Here is a 22012-nt window from a genome sequence, read left to right on the forward strand (position 1 = left end):
TTCTCAAACTGAACATGGACAAAACAGAATTCATCATCTTTCCCCCATCTCACTCTACCCCTCCACCAGACCTATCCATCAATGTCAATGGCTGCTCACTTTCCCCAGTCACGCACGCTCGGTGCCTTGGGGTGATCCTCGACTCTGCCCTTTCTTTCAAACCACATATCCAAGCCCTTGCCTCCTCCTACCGCCTCAAACGCCAAAATATTTCCCGGATCCACACATTCCTCAACCATGAAACCACAAAAACACTAGTGCACGCCCTTATCATCTCCCTCCTCGACTACTGCAACCTTCTACTCTCTGGCCTCCCCTCTAGCACTCTGGCACCACTCCAGTCCATCCTACACTCTGCTGCCCGACTAATCCACCTGTCCCCCTGCTATTCCCCAGCCTCCTCCCTATGCCAGGCCCTTAACTGGCTTCCTATTGCCCAGAGGCTCCAGTTCAAAACCCTAACCATGACATATAAAGCCATCCGCAACCTGTCTCCTCCATACATCTGTGATACCTACCCGCACCCAACCTTCGATCATCTCAAGATCTCCTTCTTTACTCCCCCCTTATCTCTTCTTCCCACAACTGCATACAAGACTTCTCCAGCGCTTCCCCCATACTCTGGAAGTCTCTACCCCAACACATCAGACTCTCACCAACAACGGAAACCTTCAAGAAGAACTTGAAGACCCACCTGTTCCGACAAGCCTACAGCCTGCAATGATCCTCGGTCTACTGAACCATCGCACGACCTGCTCTGCCCTCTCTTACTGTATCCTCACCCATCCCTGTAGACTGTGAGCCTTCACGGGCAGGGTCACCTCTCCTTATGTACTTGTGTGTCCCTTGTCTTACACATGTTTATTGTACCTGTCTATATTTCCCCTTCTCACATGTAAAGCGCCATGGAAAAATGGCGCTATATAAATGTATAATAATAATAATAAGCTGGATGATCTATCTCCTCCATAACAAGCTGGATGGTCCCTTTCCTGGATAACAAGCTGGATGGTCCCTTTGCTCAATAACAAGCTGGTTGGCCCCTTTCCTCAATAACAAGCTGGATGGCCTCTCTTCTCGATAACAACCTGCATGGTCTTTCTCCTTGATAACACGATCAATGGTCCCTCTCCTTGATAACAAGCTGGTTTGTCCCTCACCTCGTTAGTAATATGGATAGTTCTTCACCTCGAGCAAAAAATGCAACAAAAAACTATGTGAAGAATTCTTATGGGCAGGTCGGGTGCATTTACACTGGCTGATTATTGGGACCAAGCTTTACTGTGAACACTGATTTCCCGATAATCGTGCAGCTGCCAATCACCCGTTGAACGAGCAGCATGCAGGATACTTGTTCGTTGGGTGAAATGATTTTTAATATTGCTTGTAAAAAGTAATCGCTCATGGCAGTACATAATTTTGTGTGAACAGGACATGTGTTTCCGAGAGCAGCAACAGCCTGTGCTCATGATGATTCTGAGCAAAAAATATTAAGTGAAAATCAATGAAAAAAACAAATAAAAATCTTACTATATATAAATGAACTGATCGTTCTGTGCATATGGGAAGTGTGGTCTGCCTGTGTAACCAATCTGCGGTAATCTACTGCCATGGGTCAGTTAGTCTAAACTAATGTGCACTTTTACCTAAATTTATCCAAGTTTCTCCCCAGCTATTAAAGGGGTTGCCCAGGGTTAGGGCTCAAGTCTGCAGTCACTGTATGTGCACAGTGCGCACTGTCAGGATTTTCTGGTGCCGCCGGGAGCGGAAAGTATGTGATTTGCATACAACTGGCCACATTCCGACTAGACGTGTCCAGTCTCGCTTCATTCACTAGTCGGCCTGTGACCATGTGTACTTGCAGTAACACACCCGCTGCTACTGGCACTGGCACTGGAGAATCCTGACACAGCACACTGTACACACTGTCAGGATTCACAAGTCTGCAGTAACACAGAGTTACTGCGAACTTGAACCCCAAAGACGGAGAATCCCTCGAAGCAGTAAAAAAGGAACAAAACTCGGATGAGACACAAATGGAATCTTATCTGCGTTCGATCCATTCTTTTTAACAGATCCATCGAGTAACATTTATGACGCTCAGACCGCAATTTGATCAAACTCTGATCAATGTCACAATCGAACCACAGAATATCAACACTTTCTGACAACTGACAGCCGACTGAGTGCAGCCTAGTAGAACTAAGGTGTCATTCTCCATTGTCTCGTCCACACCAATATCCCGTCTTTACGCATAATTTTTTTTTCAAGCATAAAATATTCCCAATTCCCCATCGGCCGCACCGTAGCTTGTTTTTCTAAGCTCTTTATTTCGGGGAAAAAAAGCAAAATCCCAGCCATCAGCGCGGTCTGGGGTGTGTGGACATAAAGTAATATTGAAGCTTCTGGATATTAATAGCCATTTCTGGTCGGCGTCTCTCGGTAAACGCTGTCAGACTCACAAGATGTAATTGTAAGCATATTTGATTTCTGTAGCCGATCACGCTCATAAAATCCATGAATAGCGGTGGTTTCATTAAGTAGCTGCCTTCACATGGACGGTCACGTTCCCTCTCTAGGTGCTGCCAGGACAAGCATGTTCTGCCAGTGGTGGAAAGAGAGAGGCGAAGCAGATACATTTGTACATTTTGGCTGCTTTGTGTTGCTGAGTGTAAAGAAATCAGGGCGATTTGTGGGTTTTTGCTACCTGTAAATTGGGCTGATCCCATTTTATTAAATTGCCGTATTGTCGTCGACGCAGATCTGACTCCTATCAAACATATGCAGCAATACCTAGTGGCCATGTAACGGACGATGCGAGGCCGCCGGGTGTCGTCTCAGAAAGAGCTAAAGGGAAATCACAAACAAATCTGGAAGTTTAGTTAAAACTGGATTTTGCTGTCAGCTTTCAGAGTTGTGTTCAAGTATATATTGGGTCACAACCGTCAGAAGAACAGGGGACGTATGGTTCCTGCTCTCCTATGGCCTAAAGACTGTGGTCCAGAGGAGTTAAAGAGGTCGTGCATGTGCTCCCTACTCTGTTCATAGTCTACAGCAGTGATGATGATAATGGGGTCCTGCACTTCCATAGAAGCAGCAGGGCATGTGTGAGTCCATTCGCTCCACTCAGCTTTCCATGGTCACAATATTGCAGAGGCGACTTGTTCTGGAGATCAGTCGAGGTCCCAGTGGGGATAATATTTGTGCACTAAAATAACTCTATACTATTCACAGGGGTGACCTCCAGAGGCGCAACAAGAGTCTGCAAAATTTGGACCTGGGTCCCCACCTATATGTTAGTCCCTCCACAATGCAATAATGTTCCCGTCCTGTGCTAATGTTCCTAATGGTCCCTTCAGGAAATAATGTCCAACATCTTGTGTCCCTTCCAGTAGTAATAGTCCCCATACTGTGCCCTTTCCAGTAATAATGTCCCCATCTTATCCCCCTTCCAGTAATAATGTTCCCCATCCTGTGCCCCTTCCAATAATAATGTTCCCCATCCTGTGCCCCTTCCAGTAATAATGTTCCCCAATCCTGTCCCCAATCCTGTGTTCCTTCCAGTAATAATGTCCCCATCCTTTCCCCCTTCCAGTATTAATGTTCCTCATCTAATAATGTTCCCCAATCCTGTCCCCAATCCTGTGTTCCTTCCAGTAATAATGTCCCCAATCCTGTGCCCCTTCCAGTTATAATGTCCCCAATCATTTGCCCCATTTTGCAGTAATGTTCCCAATGTGCCTGTGCCTATTCCAGTAGTAATCTCCAACATCCTTGGCCCCTTCCAGTAATAATGTCCTCATCCAGTGCCCCTCCCTGGCCCCTTGTTGGTATCATGTCATTGACCTAACTTCTGATGATCAGCCTTCATACCAACATCTACCACTATCTAAAGTGTTGCCATAAATTCTGAAACACCCAATCACCCGCCGTCCCTCAGAAACATTTAATGCTTCATATTTTTTTTTAAATTTATCTTAGTCACTTATATAGCGCCATTAATTCCGCAGCGATTTACAGACATTATCATCGCTGTCCCCGATGGGGCTCACAATCTAGAATCCCTATCAGTACGTCTTTGGAATGTGGGAGGAAACCGGAGGAAACCTACGCAAACACGGGGAGAACATACAAACTCCTTGCAGACATTGTCCTTAGTGGGATTTGAACACAGGACTCAAGCGCTGCAAGGCTGCAGTGCTAGCCACTGAGACACCGTGCCGCCCGTATTTGCGATGATGGCTCTACAAGAGTTTCTTAGAGGTATAAGGAAAGGCTGCAGCACCCCTACAGGAAAAACGAAGCATTACACATTTCAAAATATGTCCTTATGATGCACAAAATGTCAGATGTTCTGGAGCCAGGCCATGTTTGTAGCCACTCGCTCCACTGGAGGTAATGGGCATTATGACTTGGGTATCCCTCCATAAACCCTAATAGGGTGTTTGAAAATTAGTTCTCAAGCCTGGTAGCCCCTAAATAGCCGGCAATGTTTATTTGAGGTGATTTGATGGAACCAATTAAGGTCAGTGGATTTTTTCTTTGCTCGGCCCCCTGGAGTTCATAATGTCCCATGTTGACCGATAAGAGCCAACCACGGGTTTTCTTTAACTTATGACCATCATCAAGGTCTGATTGGTCGTTGTCAGACATAGTCCCACACCTCGGCCCCCACACATACACCTGTTTTCAGTACATTCACCCAAAGTCCAGGGCGCTGAAGACCACTTCATCATTATGTCTGTTCCTCCATCTCTTCAGGAGCTCCAGACTTCCTCAAGACTGAGCACAATTCTCCGGCACAGATGTAAAGTATGGAGGCACGTGCAGACCAGCTTGCAAAATATATCCGGCATGGCAGTTGGTGACTGTGTTTTGCAATCTCACCAGTTTCCGGAAACCACTGAGTGGTGGCCCACAACATGGCATCCAGTCCAGCTGTACAGAGATATATCGACGACAGGCGCTGGAGCCACGGAGATCGACTGAGAGCACTGATTTATGAACCCCGCTGTGGACCGGCTCCAGGTTTACATTTTCCTGTGAACTTAAGATGAGCTCCTCTTACTATCTCTACTCTTATAACCAGCCACTATTAAGTAGTCCGAGCAGAGCGCTTCTACAAAGATCACCCCTAAACCTGGAGGACTTGGTGCGCTCAGAAATTGCATGGACAAGCCACTGATTTCAATCAGGACTGTGTCATTCTTCATATTGCCTGTGGTGGCGCTGCAGAGGAGTGATGAAATATCTATTTCTTCTCATTTTAGCTTTTTTTTGGCATCTCACAAGATTAGCGGAAAAAGCGTCCGGTGCCCGGTGGTGGCATCTTACGCTTTGTCTGTGCACCAAGACTATCGCATCGCGGCATCACCAAATTTACATTTTTCTGCCCAGGGAGAAGAGATTTAGCAGGCAATTCATTAACATTGAAGGTAAATTCCATATATTGGATGTTGCTGTCCAGTTCTTCACCGTCAGCCATCAGAGATTTGCCCAAATCAAGTCCTGTCCTGCACAATAAGAGGGCAGTGAACTTGCGACTTGGGAAAATCGTGAGACATAAACTGGTTGGAAATCCGACGGAAGCGAAGAAAGTGCAGTCGAGGAGGGTGCAGTCCATTCCTGAGGGTCTACCAAACCTTGCCTAAGGAAACTATTGGATCAGTAACCGTCACTGGGATCCTTCTGTGAAAAAGTAGAACGTTGATGATCAGTTATTTGGTAGTTGCCCATGACGGGACTTGTAAACCCGGGATGATGGATGACGCCTGAGCACCATCTTCTGAAGGTAAAGTTTGGACCCGATCTATCACCATAGACCAGTGTCGTGCAGCTGTGTGTCGTCCTCGCTCCTCGGAATATAAAGGTTGACTTTCACAGATTTTTTGTGGAATATGAGGACATATTATAAATTGGACATAAGACCCCAAATACAGCATGGAAAGTCACCTTTAGGGGCATCATAAGGTTCTTCAGAGGTGGACACCACCTTCCAAGAGGAAGAAGTCCCTCATTTGCTTCAAGATGGTTTTGCAGAATTAACTGGAAGAAAACTTTCTAAATCTCTTCTGTTTGGAATCGGTTTCTGGTTCTCTACTAAGGACCTAGAAAGGAAATGTTTAAAGTAAAGCAGAAATATCATTTTCCAGTTTTTGCATTTTCTCGTCAGTCTTGTAGAAATCCTACAGAGACCACAGGGGTTACTTGGTTCAGTTCCATCATTGGCTGGAATAGACAGACGCTTCTCACAAAATTAGAATATCATCAAAAAGTGAATTTATTTCAGATTTTCAATACAAAAAGTTAAACTTGTATATTATAGAGTCATTACACACAGAGTGATCTATTTCACGTGTTTATTTCTGGTAATGATGATGATTACGGCTTACAGCCAATGAAAACCCAAAAGTCATTATCTCAGTAAATTAGAATACTTTATAACACCAGCTTGAAAAAATGATTTTAAAATCTGAAATGTTGTCCTACTGAAATGTATGATCAGTAAATGCACTCAATACTTGGTCGGGGCTCCTTTGGTATCAATTACTGCATCAATGCGGCGTGGCATGGAGGCGATCAGCCTGTGGCACTGCTGAGGGGTTATGGAAGCCCAGGTTGCTTTGATAGCAGCCTTCAGCTCGTCTGCATTGTTGGGTCTGGTGTCTCTCGTCTTCCTCTTGACAATACTCCATAGATTCTCTATGGGGTTAAGGTCAGGTGAGTTTGCTGCCAATCAAGCCCAGTGATACTGTTGTGTGTACACCAGGTATTGGTACTTTTAGCAGTGTGGACAGGGGCCAAGTCCTGCTGGAGAATGACACTTCCATCTCCATAAAGCTTGTCAGCAGAGGGAAGCATGAAGAGCTCTAAAATGTCCTGGTAGACGGCTGCGCTGACATTGATAAAACACAGTGGACCTACACCAGCAGATGACATGCTATCACATATGGCGGTGACATGCTATCACATATGGCGGTGACATGCTATCACATATGGAGGTGACATGCTATCACATATGGTGGTGACATGCTATCACATATGGAGGTGACATGCTATCACATATGGCGGTGACATGCTATCACATATGGTGGTGACATGCTATCACATATGGTGGTGACATGCTATCACATATGGCGGTGACATGCTATCACATATGGTGGTGACATGCTATCACATATGGAGGTGACATGCTATCACATATGGAGGTGACATGCTATCACATATGGTGGTGACATGCTATCACATATGGAGGTGACATGCTATCACATATGGAGGTGACATGCTATCACATATGGTGGTGACATGCTATCACATATGGAGGTGACATGCTATCACATATGGAGGTGACATGCTATCACATATGGTGGTGACATGCTATCACATATGGAGGTGACATGCTATCACATATGGTGGTGACATGCTATCACATATGGTGGTGACATGCTATCACATATGGTGGTGACATGCTATCACATATGGAGGTGACATGCTATCACATATGGTGGTGACATGCTATCACATATGGAGGTGACATGCTATCACATATGGTGGTGACATGCTATCACATATGGTGGTGACATGCCATCACATATGGAGGTGACATGCTATCACATATGGAGGTGACATGCTATCACATATGGTGGTGACATGCTATCACATATGGAGGTGACATGCTATCACATATGGTGGTGACATGCTATCACATATGGTGGTGACATGCTATCACATATGGTGGTGACATGCTATCACATATGGAGGTGACATGCTATCACATATGGTGGTGACATGCTATCACATATGGTGGTGACATGCTATCACATATGGTGGTGACATGCTATCACATATGGAGGTGACATGCTATCACATATGGTGGTGACATGCTATCACATATGGTGGTGACATGCTATCACATATGGTGGTGACATGCTATCACATATGGTGGTGACATGCTATCACATATGGAGGTGACATGCTATCACATATGGAGGTGACATGCTATCACATATGGTGGTGACATGCTATCACATATGGAGGTGACATGCTATCACATATGGTGGTGACATGCTATCACATATGGTGGTGACATGCTATCACATATGGAGGTGACATGCTATCACATATGGTGGTGACATGCTATCACATATGGAGGTGACATGCTATCACATATGGAGGTGACATGCTATCACATATGGTGGTGACATGCTATCACATATGGAGGTGACATTCTATCACATATGGAGGTGACATGCTATCACATATGGTGGTGACATGCTATCACATATGGTGGTGACATGCTATCACATATGGAGGTGACATTCTATCACATATGGAGGTGACATGCTATCACATATGGTGGTGACATGCTATCACATATGGAGGTGACATTCTATCACATATGGCGGTGACATTCTATCACATATGGAGGTGACATGCTATCACATATGGTGGTGACATGCTATCACATATGGTGGTGACATGCTATCACATATGGAGGTGACATTCTATCACATATGGCGGTGACATTCTATCACATATGGAGGTGACATGCTATCACATATGGAGGTGACATGCTATCACATATGGTGGTGACATGCTATCACATATGGAGGTGACATGCTATCACATATGGAGGTGACATGCTATCACATATGGAGGTGACATTCTATCACATATGGCGGTGACATGCTATCACATATGGAGGTGACATGCTATCACATATGGAGGTGACATGCTATCACATATGGAGGTGACATTCTATCACATATGGCGGTGACATGCTATCACATATGGAGGTGACATGCTATCACATATGGAGGTGACATGCTATCACATATGGAGGTGACATGCTATCACATATGGAGGTGACATGCTATCACATATGGTGGTGACATGCTATCACATATGGAGGTGACATGCTATCACATATGGTGGTGACATGCTATCACATATGGAGGTGACATGCTATCACATAAGGCGGTGACATGCTATCACATATGGAGGTGACATGCTATCACATATGGCGGTGACATGCTATCACATATGGAGGTGACATGCTATCACATATGGTGGTGACATGCTATCACATATGGAGGTGACATGCTATCACATAAGGCGGTGACATGCTATCACATATGGTGGTGACATGCTATCACATAAGGCGGTGACATGCTATCACATATGGTGGTGACATGCTATCACATATGGAGGTGACATGCTATCACATATGGAGGTGACATGCTATCACATATGGAGGTGACATGCTATCACATAAGGCGGTGACATGCTATCACATATGGTGGTGACATGCTATCACATATGGAGGTGACATGCTATCACATAAGGCGGTGACATGCTATCACATATGGAGGTGACATGCTATCACATATGGAGGTGACATGCTATCACATATGGAGGTGACATGCTATCACATATGGTGGTGACATGCTATCACATATGGAGGTGACATGCTATCACATAAGGCGGTGACATGCTATCACATATGGAGGTGACATGCTATCACATAAGGCGGTGACATGCTATCACATATGGTGGTGACATGCTATCACATATGGAGGTGACATGCTATCACATATGGAGGTGACATGCTATCACATATGGAGGTGACATGCTATCACATAAGGCGGTGACATGCTATCACATATGGTGGTGACATGCTATCACATATGGAGGTGACATGCTATCACATAAGGCGGTGACATGCTATCACATATGGAGGTGACATGCTATCACATATGGAGGTGACATGCTATCACATATGGAGGTGACATGCTATCACATAAGGCGGTGACATGCTATCACATATGGAGGTGACATGCTATCACATATGGAGGTGACATGCTATCACATATGGAGGTGACATGCTATCACATAAGGCGGTGACATGCTATCACATATGGTGGTGACATGCTATCACATATGGAGGTGACATGCTATCACATATGGAGGTGACATGCTATCACATATGGTGGTGACATGCTATCACATATGGAGGTGACATGCTATCACATATGGCGGTGACATGCTATCACATATGGCGGTGACATGCTATCACATATGGCGGTGACATGCTATCACATATGGAGGTGACATGCTATCACATATGGTGGTGACATGCTATCACATATGGAGGTGACATGCTATCACATATGGAGGTGACATGCTATCACATATGGCGGTGACATGCTATCACATATGGAGGTGACATGCTATCACATATGGAGGTGACATGCTATCACATATGGTGGTGACATGCTATCACATATGGTGGTGACATGCTATCACATAAGGCGGTGACATGCTATCACATATGGTGGTGACATGCTATCACATATGGTGGTGACATGCTATCACATAAGGCGGTGACATGCTATCACATATGGAGGTGACATGCTATCACATATGGAGGTGACATGCTATCACATATGGTGGTGACATGCTATCACATATGGTGGTGACATGCTATCACATATGGAGGTGACATGCTATCACATATGGCGGTGACATGCTATCACATATGGAGGTGACATGCTATCACATATGGTGGTGACATGCTATCACATATGGAGGTGACATGCTATCACATATGGCGGTGACATGCTATCACATATGGAGGTGACATGCTATCACATATGGTGGTGACATGCTATCACATATGGTGGTGACATGCTATCACATATGGAGGTGACATGCTATCACATATGGAGGTGACATGCTATCACATATGGTGGTGACATGCTATCACATATGGTGGTGACATGCTATCACATATGGAGGTGACATGCTATCACATATGGAGGTGACATGCTATCACATATGGCGGTGACATGCTATCACATATGGTGGTGACATGCTATCACATATGGTGGTGACATGCTATCACATATGGAGGTGACATGCTATCACATATGGCGGTGACATTCTATCACATATGGTGGTGACATGCTATCACATATGGTGGTGACATGCTATCACATATGGAGGTGACATGCTATCACATATGGCGGTGACATGCTATCACATATGGTGGTGACATGCTATCACATATGGTGGTGACATGCTATCACATATGGAGGTGACATGCTATCACATATGGTGGTGACATGCTATCACATATGGAGGTGACATGCTATCACATATGGCGGTGACATTCTATCACATATGGAGGTGACATGCTATCACATATGGAGGTGACATGCTATCACATATGGCGGTGACATTCTATCACATATGGAGGTGACATGCTATCACATATGGAGGTGACATGCTATCACATATGGAGGTGACATGCTATCACATATGGTGGTGACATGCTATCACATATGGTGGTGACATGCTATCACATATGGAGGTGACATGCTATCACATATGGAGGTGACATGCTATCACATATGGAGGTGACATGCTATCACATATGGCGGTGACATGCTATCACATATGGTGGTGACATGCTATCACATATGGAGGTGACATGCTATCACATATGGCGGTGACATGCTATCACATATGGTGGTGACATGCTATCACATATGGAGGTGACATGCTATCACATATGGCGGTGACATGCTATCACATATGGAGGTGACATGCTATCACATATGGAGGTGACATGCTATCACATATGGTGGTGACATGCTATCACATATGGAGGTGACATGCTATCACATATGGCGGTGACATGCTATCACATATGGAGGTGACATGCTATCACATATGGCGGTGACATGCTATCACATATGGAGGTGACATGCTATCACATATGGTGGTGACATGCTATCACATATGGAGGTGACATGCTATCACATATGGAGGTGACATGCTATCACATATGGAGGTGACATGCTATCACATATGGAGGTGACATGCTATCACATATGGCGGTGACATGCTATCACATATGGTGGTGACATGCTATCACATATGGAGGTGACATTCTATCACATATGGAGGTGACATGCTATCACATATGGTGGTGACATGCTATCACATATGGTGGTGACATGCTATCACATATGGAGGTGACATTCTATCACATATGGAGGTGACATGCTATCACATATGGCGGTGACATGCTATCACATATGGTGGTGACATGCTATCACATATGGAGGTGACATTCTATCACATATGGAGGTGACATGCTATCACATATGGTGGTGACATGCTATCACATATGGTGGTGACATGCTATCACATATGGAGGTGACATTCTATCACATATGGAGGTGACATGCTATCACATATGGAGGTGACATGCTATCACATATGGTGGTGACATGCTATCACATATGGAGGTGACATGCTATCACATATGGCGGTGACATGCTATCACATATGGTGGTGACATGCTATCACATATGGAGGTGACATTCTATCACATATGGAGGTGACATGCTATCACATATGGTGGTGACATGCTATCACATATGGTGGTGACATGCTATCACATATGGCGGTGACATGCTATCACATATGGAGGTGACATGCTATCACATATGGCGGTGACATGCTATCACATATGGAGGTGACATTCTATCACATATGGAGGTGACATGCTATCACATATGGAGGTGACATGCTATCACATATGGTGGTGACATGCTATCACATATGGAGGTGACATGCTATCACATATGGAGGTGACATGCTATCACATATGGTGGTGACATGCTATCACATATGGAGGTGACATGCTATCACATATGGTGGTGACATGCTATCACATATGGCGGTGACATGCTATCACATATGGTGGTGACATGCTATCACATATGGAGGTGACATGCTATCACATATGGAGGTGACATGCTATCACATATGGTGGTGACATGCTATCACATATGGAGGTGACATGCTATCACATATGGAGGTGACATGCTATCACATATGGAGGTGACATGCTATCACATATGGAGGTGACATGCTATCACATATGGTGGTGACATGCTATCACATATGGCGGTGACATGCTATCACATATGGAGGTGACATGCTATCACATATGGAGGTGACATGCTATCACATATGGAGGTGACATGCTATCACATATGGAGGTGACATGCTATCACATATGGTGGTGACATGCTATCACATATGGAGGTGACATGCTATCACATATGGAGGTGACATGCTATCACATATGGAGGTGACATGCTATCACATATGGTGGTGACATGCTATCACATATGGAGGTGACATGCTATCACATATGGCGGTGACATGCTATCACATATGGCGGTGACATGCTATCACATATGGTGGTGACATGCTATCACATATGGTGGTGACATTCTATCACATATGGTGGTGACATGCTATCACATATGGTGGTGACATTCTATCACATATGGTGGTGACATGCTATCACATATGGTGGTGACATTCTATCACATATGGTGGTGACATTCTATCACATATGGTGGTGACATTCTATCACATATGGAGGTGACATGCTATCACATATGGCGGTGACATGCTATCACATATGGAGGTGACATGCTATCACATATGGAGGTGACATGCTATCACATATGGAGGTGACATGCTATCACATATGGAGGTGACATGCTATCACATATGGAGGTGACATGCTATCACATATGGCGGTGACATGCTATCACATATGGAGGTGACATGCTATCACATATGGTGGTGACATGCTATCACATATGGAGGTGACATGCTATCACATATGGAGGTGACATGCTATCACATATGGAGGTGACATGCTATCACATATGGAGGTGACATGCTATCACATATGGCGGTGACATGCTATCACATATGGCGGTGACATGCTATCACATATGGAGGTGACATGCTATCACATATGGTGGTGACATGCTATCACATATGGCGGTGACATGCTATCACATATGGTGGTGACATGCTATCACATATGGTGGTGACATGCTATCACATATGGAGGTGACATGCTATCACATAAGGCGGTGACATGCTATCACATATGGTGGTGACATGCTATCACATATGGAGGTGACATGCTATCACATATGGAGGTGACATGCTATCACATATGGAGGTGACATGCTATCACATATGGAGGTGACATGCTATCACATATGGCGGTGACATGCTATCACATATGGTGGTGACATGCTATCACATATGGAGGTGACATGCTATCACATATGGTGGTGACATGCTATCACATATGGAGGTGACATGCTATCACATATGGAGGTGACATGCTATCACATATGGAGGTGACATGCTATCACATATGGAGGTGACATGCTATCACATATGGTGGTGACATGCTATCACATATGGCGGTGACATGCTATCACATATGGCGGTGACATGCTATCACATATGGAGGTGACATGCTATCACATATGGTGGTGACATGCTATCACATATGGTGGTGACATGCTATCACATATGGCGGTGACATGCTATCACATATGGAGGTGACATGCTATCACATATGTTATAAACAGGGACGTATGGAGAAGTTTCCCCTCATCGACTGACTGCAGGAAAGTTCTGAAACGCTTAGTCCACAGCAGCAGAGGAAGCCAGCACACAGCATCAATGTTTCCTATGGAAAAAGAAACATTTTTTCCCAAACTGCAAAAAAAAAAAAAAAAAACAAAGTCTGGGCCCATTATATTCCTAATGGGGGACAATGACTGACATCGGGGCCCTGGGGCCAAACACTCACACAGCTCTGCACACGGCGCAGTGGGTTAGTAGGAAACTCATAAAACGTTCACCTGGAATGTAAGGTCCACGGCTGACGGGCGATTATGCCTGAGCGAGCCCTTAACGTGATGAGATTTGGCCTAATGTCAGAGCCGCCTCATAGGTCCTGCTACAGTTGTGGCTAAAAGTATTGACACCCCTGCAATTCTGTCAGATAATACTCAGTTTCTTCCTGAAAATGATTGCAAACACAAATTCTTTGGTATTATTATCTTCATTTAATTTGTCTTAAATGAAAAAGCACAAAAAGAATTGTCCTAAAGCCAAATTGGATATAATTCCACACCAAACATAACAAAGAGGGTGGACAAAAGTATTGGCACTGTTTGAAAAATCATGTGATGCTTCTCTAATTTGTGTAATTAACAGCACCTGTAACTTACCTGTGGCACCTAACAGGTGTTAGCAATAACTAAATCACACTTGCAGCCAGTTGACATGGACTAAAGTTGCCTCAACCTTTGTCCTGTGTCCTTGTGTGTACCACATTGAGCATGGAGAAAAGAAAGGAGACCAAAGAACTGTCTGAGGACTTGAGAAACCAAATTGTGAGGAAGCATGAGCAATCTCAAGGCTACAAGTCCATCTCCAAAGACCTGAATGTTCCTGTGTCTACCGTGCGCAGTGTCATCAAGAAGTGTAAAGCCCATGGCACTGTGGCTAACCTCCCTAGATGTGGACGGAAAAGAAAAATTGACAAGAGATTTCAACGCAAGATTGTGCGGATGTTGGATAAAGAACCTCGACTAACATCCAAACAAGTTCAAGCTGCCCTGCAGTCCGAGGGTACAACAGAGTCAACCCGTACTATCCGTCGGCGTCTGAATGAAAAGGGACTGTATGGTAGGAGACCCAGGAAGACCCCACTTCTTACCCCGAGACATAAAAAAGCCAGGCTGGAGTTTGCCAAAACTTACCTGAAAAAGCCTAAAACGTTTTGGAAGAATGTTCTCTGGTCAGATGAGACAAAAGTAGAGATTTTTGGGCAAAGGCATCAACATAGAGTTTACAGGAGAAAAAAAGAGGCATTCAAAGAAAAGAACACGGTCCCTACAGTCAAACATGGCGGAGGTTTCCTGATGTTTTGGGGTTGCTTTGCTGCCTCTGGCACTGGACTGCTTGACCGTGTGCATGGCATTATGAAGTCAGAAGACTACCAACACATTTTGCAGCATAATGTAGGGCTCAGTGTGAGAAAGCTGGGTCTCCCTCAGAGGTCATGGGTCTTCCAGCAGGACAATGACCCAAAACACACTTCAAAAAGCACTAGAAAATGGTTTGAGAGAAAGCACTGGAGACTTCTAAGGTGGCCAGCAATGAGTCCAAACCTGAATCCCATAGAACACCTGTGGAGAGATCTAAAAATGGCAGTTTGGAGAAGGCACCCTTCAGATATCAGGGACCTGGAGCAGTTTGCCAAAGAAGAATGGTCTAAAATTCCAGCAGAGCATTGTAAGAAACTCATTGATGGTTACCGGAAGCGGTTGGTCGCAGTTATTTTGGCTAAAGGTTGTGCAACCAAGTATTAGGCTGAGGGTGCCAATACTTTTGTCTAGCCCATTTTTGGAGTTTTGTGTGAAATGATCAATGTTTTGCTTTTTGCTTCATTCTCTTTTGTGTTTTTTCATTTAAGACAAATTAAATGGTGATAATACCAAAGAATTTGTGTTTGCAATCATTTTCAGGAAGAAACTGAATATTATCTGACAGAATTGCAGGGGTGTCAATACTTTTGGCCACAACTGTACATTTGGGTCGTATACAGTGTCAGACTGGGTTGGCAAATGCCCCCCAGTAACATTGATTCTTGGGGTCCACTCTTTAGTTACATGCAAAATTAACCTGACTCGAGTGTAAAAATTTAGTTTTGCTCCTATGAAATAATAACTTGGATAATGATTAGATTATAGCTTTTTCTGCAAATAGTGAATCAAGTGAAATAGCACTGCTCATCAGCAATCCTTCACAGGAGCGGCCTACCAGAGGATTGTCCTGCTCTCCGGTGTGCCAGTCCGAGCCTGTTCATATAGGTGACACCTCACCGTGTCGCTGAAATTGCTCCATATTAGTAAAATGGGTCCTCGCCACCTCGCAGGGGGTGTCTCTTCTGGGAAAGCCCCCAGGATAATCTGCAGATGATACATATGGTCACACTCAGCAGCTGATCCGGGTGGTTCAGTCATACAGAATAGATACATATTGGCCACACACATTCCTCTGTGGTACATTCGGGCTCCGTCCTCGCCCTTTGACGCCTCTTATTATTTATTTTGTGCACTTCCCTTTAATTTGCCGCCACCTAATGCCTAAGAATATGGCTCCAGTGACTAAGGGTTCAGCGTCTGCAGGTGGACCGGGAAGGCTGCTGAAGCCATCATTAGCTGCAGTCACTTCTCAGATCTCTTGCAGAAAGTGGCAGGAAGATGGCAGGAAGCGTCTCAGCGCCCCAGGAAGTAGCTGCAGAACGTTCCCAGCCGCTGGAAATTTGAGGCCTTCTTCCTGCCGCTGCTTGGAATATTTGTTGTTCCTTGGATGACCCTTGGAGGACTCGCTCGGTGACCTCTTCTCTCTGCACCTTCTTGCATTGTTCTTATTGCTTTTAATGAGCTTAATGAACAGAAAGAGGTAAATGAGGACGAGGAGGAAGAAGGAAACCCGGGAAATAGCGGCATCAGGGCTGTATATTAAAGGTCTGTACAGGAAAGAGAGAAGTCATCGAGACCTCCAAGGAGCCGCAGCTGTCAAACATGGATGGGGTGAGATAAACGTCCCCCAAAAGAAGGATCGGGCATGCTGAATGTCATCGCCCTGTCCTTTTATTCTGAGGAGTCTGACAGCGGCTCACCCACCTTCCCGTATCTGCTCCGCCAAAGCAAGTGTGCATGTGTATAGGGGATCCGAGTCTGACAGATATTGAACTTGCATAGTCAGCAATGGACAGCATGGACAGTCATTGCCTGCGCCAACCTGGTGCCACATCTGTGCCTCCGAGCCACCTGGTAAGGTCTTCACATATGGCCATTACTGATATGTATAAACTATGTCTGATGTTACAAGCAGAAGCCGCCAATCAGGAGGACCACCAGCATCAATCACAGACTGAAGACCAGGGGAGCCGCCGCCACGACAAGTGCTTAATTGCTACAGAACAACGGTGAATATCCTAAACCCTGTAACAGTGATGTCCTCCATGGTGGCCAGTGATGCCCAAAGCCGAAGGTGGAAGACTTTCTACTCTCCTCCAATGTCAGGGAAAAGATAGATGGGACATGTTGGATTTCAATATGTCCTATCCTACGTTCTCACAGTCAGTGAGATGTCTGGCAGCGGTTTATTTTCTCCTCCTATGAGAACATGTGCACATACTGCTGTGCATTCATACAGTTGTGGCCAAAAGTATTGACACCCCTGCAATTCTGTCAGATAATACTCAGTTTCTTCCTGAAAATGATTGCAATCACAAATTCTTTGGTATTATTATCTTCATTTAATTTGTCTTAAATGAAAAAACACAAAAGAGAATGAAGCAAAAAGCAAAACATTGATCATTTCACACAAAACTCCAAAAATGGGCCAGACAAAAGTATTGGCACCTTCAGCCTAATACTTGGTTGCACAACCTTTAGCCAAAATAACTGCGACCAACCGCTTCCGGTAACCATCAATGAGTTTCTTACAATGCTCCGCTGGAATTTTAGACCATTCTTCTTTGGCAAACTGCTCCAGGTCCCTGATATTTGAAGGGTGCCTTCTCCAAACTGCCATTTTTAGATCTCTCCACAGGTGTTCTCTGGGATTCAGGTCTGGCCTCATTGCTGGCCACCTTAGAAGTCTCCAGTGCTTTCTCTCAAACCATTTTCTAAAGCTTTTTGAAGTGTGTTTTGGGTCATTGTCCTGCTGGAAGACCCATGACCTCTGAGGGAGACCCAGCTTTCTCACACTGGGCCCTACAATATGCTGTAAAATTTGTTGGTAGTCTTCAGACTTCATAATGCCATGCACACGGTCAAGCAGTCCAGTGCCAGAGGCAGCAAAGCAACCCCCAAACATCAGGGAACCTCCGTCATGTTTGACTGTAGGAACCATGTTTTTTTCTATGAATGCCTCTTTTTTTCTCTCCTGTAAACTCTATGTTGATGCCTTTGCCGAAAAAGCTCTACTTTTGTCTCATCTGACCAGAGAACATTCTTCCAAAATGTTTTAGGCTTTTTCAGGTAAGTTTTGGCAAACTCCAGCCTGGCTTTTTTATGTTTCGGGGTAAGAAGTGGGGTCTTCCTGAGTCTCCTACCATACAGTCCCTTTTCATTCAGATGCCGACGGATAGTACGGGTTGACACTGTTGTACCCTCCGACTGCAGGGCAGCTTGAACTTGTTTGGATGTTAGTCGAGGTTCTTTATCCAACATCCGCACAATCTTGCGTTGAAATCTCTTGTCAATTTTTCTTTTCCGTCCACATCTAGGGAGGTTAGCCACAGTGCCATGGGCTTTACACTTCTTGATGACACTGCACACGGTAGACACAGGAACATTCAGGTATTTGGAGATGGACTTGTAGCCTTGAGATTGCTCATGCTTCCTCACAATTTGGTTTCTCAAGTCCTCAGACAGTTCTTTGGTCTCCTTTCTTTTCTCCATGCTCAATGTGGTACACACAAGGACACAGGACAGAGGTTGAGTCAACTTTAATCCATGTCAACTGGCTGCAAGTGTGATTTAGTTATTGCCAACACCTGTTAGGTGCCACAGGTAAGTTACAGGTGCTGTTAATTACACAAATTAGAGAAGCATCACATGATTTTTCGAACAGTGCCAATACTTTTGTCCACCCTCTTTGTTATGTTTGGTGTGGAATTATATCCAATTTGGCTTTAGGACAATTCTTTTTGTGTTTTTTCATTTAAGACAAATTAAATGAAGATAATAATACCAAAGAATTTGTGTTTGCAATCATTTTCAGGAAGAAACAGAGTATTATCTGACAGAATTGCAGGGGTGTCAATACTTTTGGCCACAACTGTATTTAGGGGGGGGAAGAATTGCTGTCGGCCACATGAGTGTTTGGCTCACAAGTATCTAAGATTTGTGGCACCTTAAAACTATTCCTCAGATATTTTAGAGATTTGGACCAGCGACGGGGTAATGAAACGTAGAGCATCGATCATTACCGGTCAGTAATGGCAGAATGGATTGGGGCACTGGTACCAGAACAGAGTCACTAGGGGGTTGAAGCGGTCAATTAGAGATGAGCGATGAGCAAGACCCTGGTCACTGGCCATATCAGTAGTTCATGGCCGCTGGATGGGAGCCCTGCAATCCTCTTTTCACTACCCGGCATCACCAGCCGGCATTCCCGACACCTCTTCTGATTTGTAGGCTACACACATGATATCACTCTTAACTTATGAAGTAGAAGAGTCGAGTGGGGGGATGCTGGCAGGTAAGAGAAGGTTTGCACAGCTCCTATCCAGTGGAGGGATACCGGTAGGTAAGAGGGGGTTTGCACGGCTCCTGTCCGGTGGGGGGATGCTAGTAGGTAAGAGGTGGTTTGCACAGCTCCTGTCCGGTGGAGGGATGCTGACAGGTGAGAGGGGGTTTGCACGGCTCCTGTCCAGTGGGGGGATGCCGGCGGTTAAGAGGGAGTTTGCATGGCTCTTGTCCGGTGGAGGGATACCGGTAGGTAAGAAGGCGTTTGGACAGCTCCTGTCCGGTGGAGGGATGCTGACAGGTGAGAGGTGGTTTGCACGGCTCCTGTCTGGTGGGGGGATGCTGGCAGGTGAGAGGAAGCTTGCACAGCTCCTATGTGGTGGAGGGATGCCGGTAGGTAAGAGGGGGTTTGCACGGCTCCTGTCCGGAGGAGGGATGCCAGCAGGTAAGAGGGGGTTTGCATGGCTTCTGTCCAGTCGGGATGCTAGTAGGTAAGAGGGGGTTTGCACGACTTCTGTCCGGGGGGGGATGCCGGCAAGTAAGAGGGGGTTTGCACGGCTCCTGTCCGGTGGGGGGATGCTGACAGGTGAGAGGAAGTTTGCACAGCTCCTTTGTGGTGGAGGGATGCCGGCAGGTAAGAGGGGGTTTGCACGGCTCCTGTCCGGGGGGGGGGATGCCGGCAGGTAAGAGGGGGTTTGCATGGCTTCTGTCCAGTCGGGATGCTAGTAGGTAAGAGGGGGTTTGCACGACTTCTGTCCGGGGGGGGATGCCGGCAAGTAAGAGGGGGTTTGCACGGCTCCTGTCCGGTGGGGGGATGCTGACAGGTGAGAGGAAGTTTGCACAGCTCCTTTGTGGTGGAGGGATGCCGGCAGGTAAGAGGGGGTTTGCACGGCTCCTGTCCGGGGGGGGGGGATGCCGGCAGGTAAGAGGGGGTTTGCACGGCTCCTGTCTGGTTGGCGACCACTAAATACTGATATTGCCACTGGGCAAATCGATTCGCTCATCTCTAGTATGAATACAGCCCAGGAGAACCACAGTGAAGCATTGACGGAAAATGACTTCCATTCTTCAGTCCTTCACTTGTCCCACCCATGAACATTCCCGGAGAAGGATTGGGTTGTCACATCGGCATCCTATTATTTGGTGGAAGCCAGAAGGACGAATAAATTAATATATCGTATCCTCCTTCCAAATCTGCCCTCGGAGGGAGCTGGGAATCATTATAAATTATTTGGAACCCTAATTCCCATTTTGATGATCGTCATCTCATTCCTGGACCTTTTACAGACGGGGTGAAGTTCTCACTTTCGGGTCTGCACAAGGAATTGACGAATGGGATGAAAAGAATTAAAAAAATAAAAAATGTAACGATGAGAACGTCTTCCTATATTTGGTTTGGGATAATCTTTAGGGAGAAGAGAAAAGAAAGTTACTGATCATGAAATCCCGAATGTCTTCTCTTTATACTCAAGGGAAGTAACGGAGAAACAAAAGCGATGACGGCGTCTAAACCTCCCCGAAATCTCTGGAGAGGAAGGGTTAATCCGTTCCGTAAAGTTAAAAGTCTTAAAGAGTCATCAGTTGGGGGCGGCGCGGACCTCGGACATTGCACTCAGGGCTCGGGGCACGGCACATATGGAGCCTAGGGATCAAATAATGGTTGCCTTCAGGAAGCAGGTGTTGCTGGGAATATTTCCTGCTCGCTTCGCTGTCGCTCATGATCTCGTTTTTTTAATTATCTGTTATTTTCAAGGCAACAGATGGGGTTTCCCTCCAGTTGAATGGAAAGATTATGGTTTTGTAAAAAAAAAAAAAAAAAGTTTGTGCTGAGCTGTTCA

General features: G+C 45.3%; 1 pseudogene; it reads left to right on the forward strand.

The window, feature by feature from the left end:
* The first annotated feature begins 4238 nt into the window (after positions 1–4238).
* Positions 4239–6131, forward strand: LOC141088875 (uncharacterized; annotated as a pseudogene).
* The last annotated feature ends 15881 nt before the right edge of the window (positions 6132–22012 follow it).

Source organism: Dendrobates tinctorius, unplaced genomic scaffold (assembly GCF_039654945.1).
Source record: "Dendrobates tinctorius isolate UK_male_01 unplaced genomic scaffold, ASM3965494v1 ptg000041l, whole genome shotgun sequence".
Lineage (NCBI taxonomy): Eukaryota > Metazoa > Chordata > Amphibia > Anura > Dendrobatidae > Dendrobates > Dendrobates tinctorius.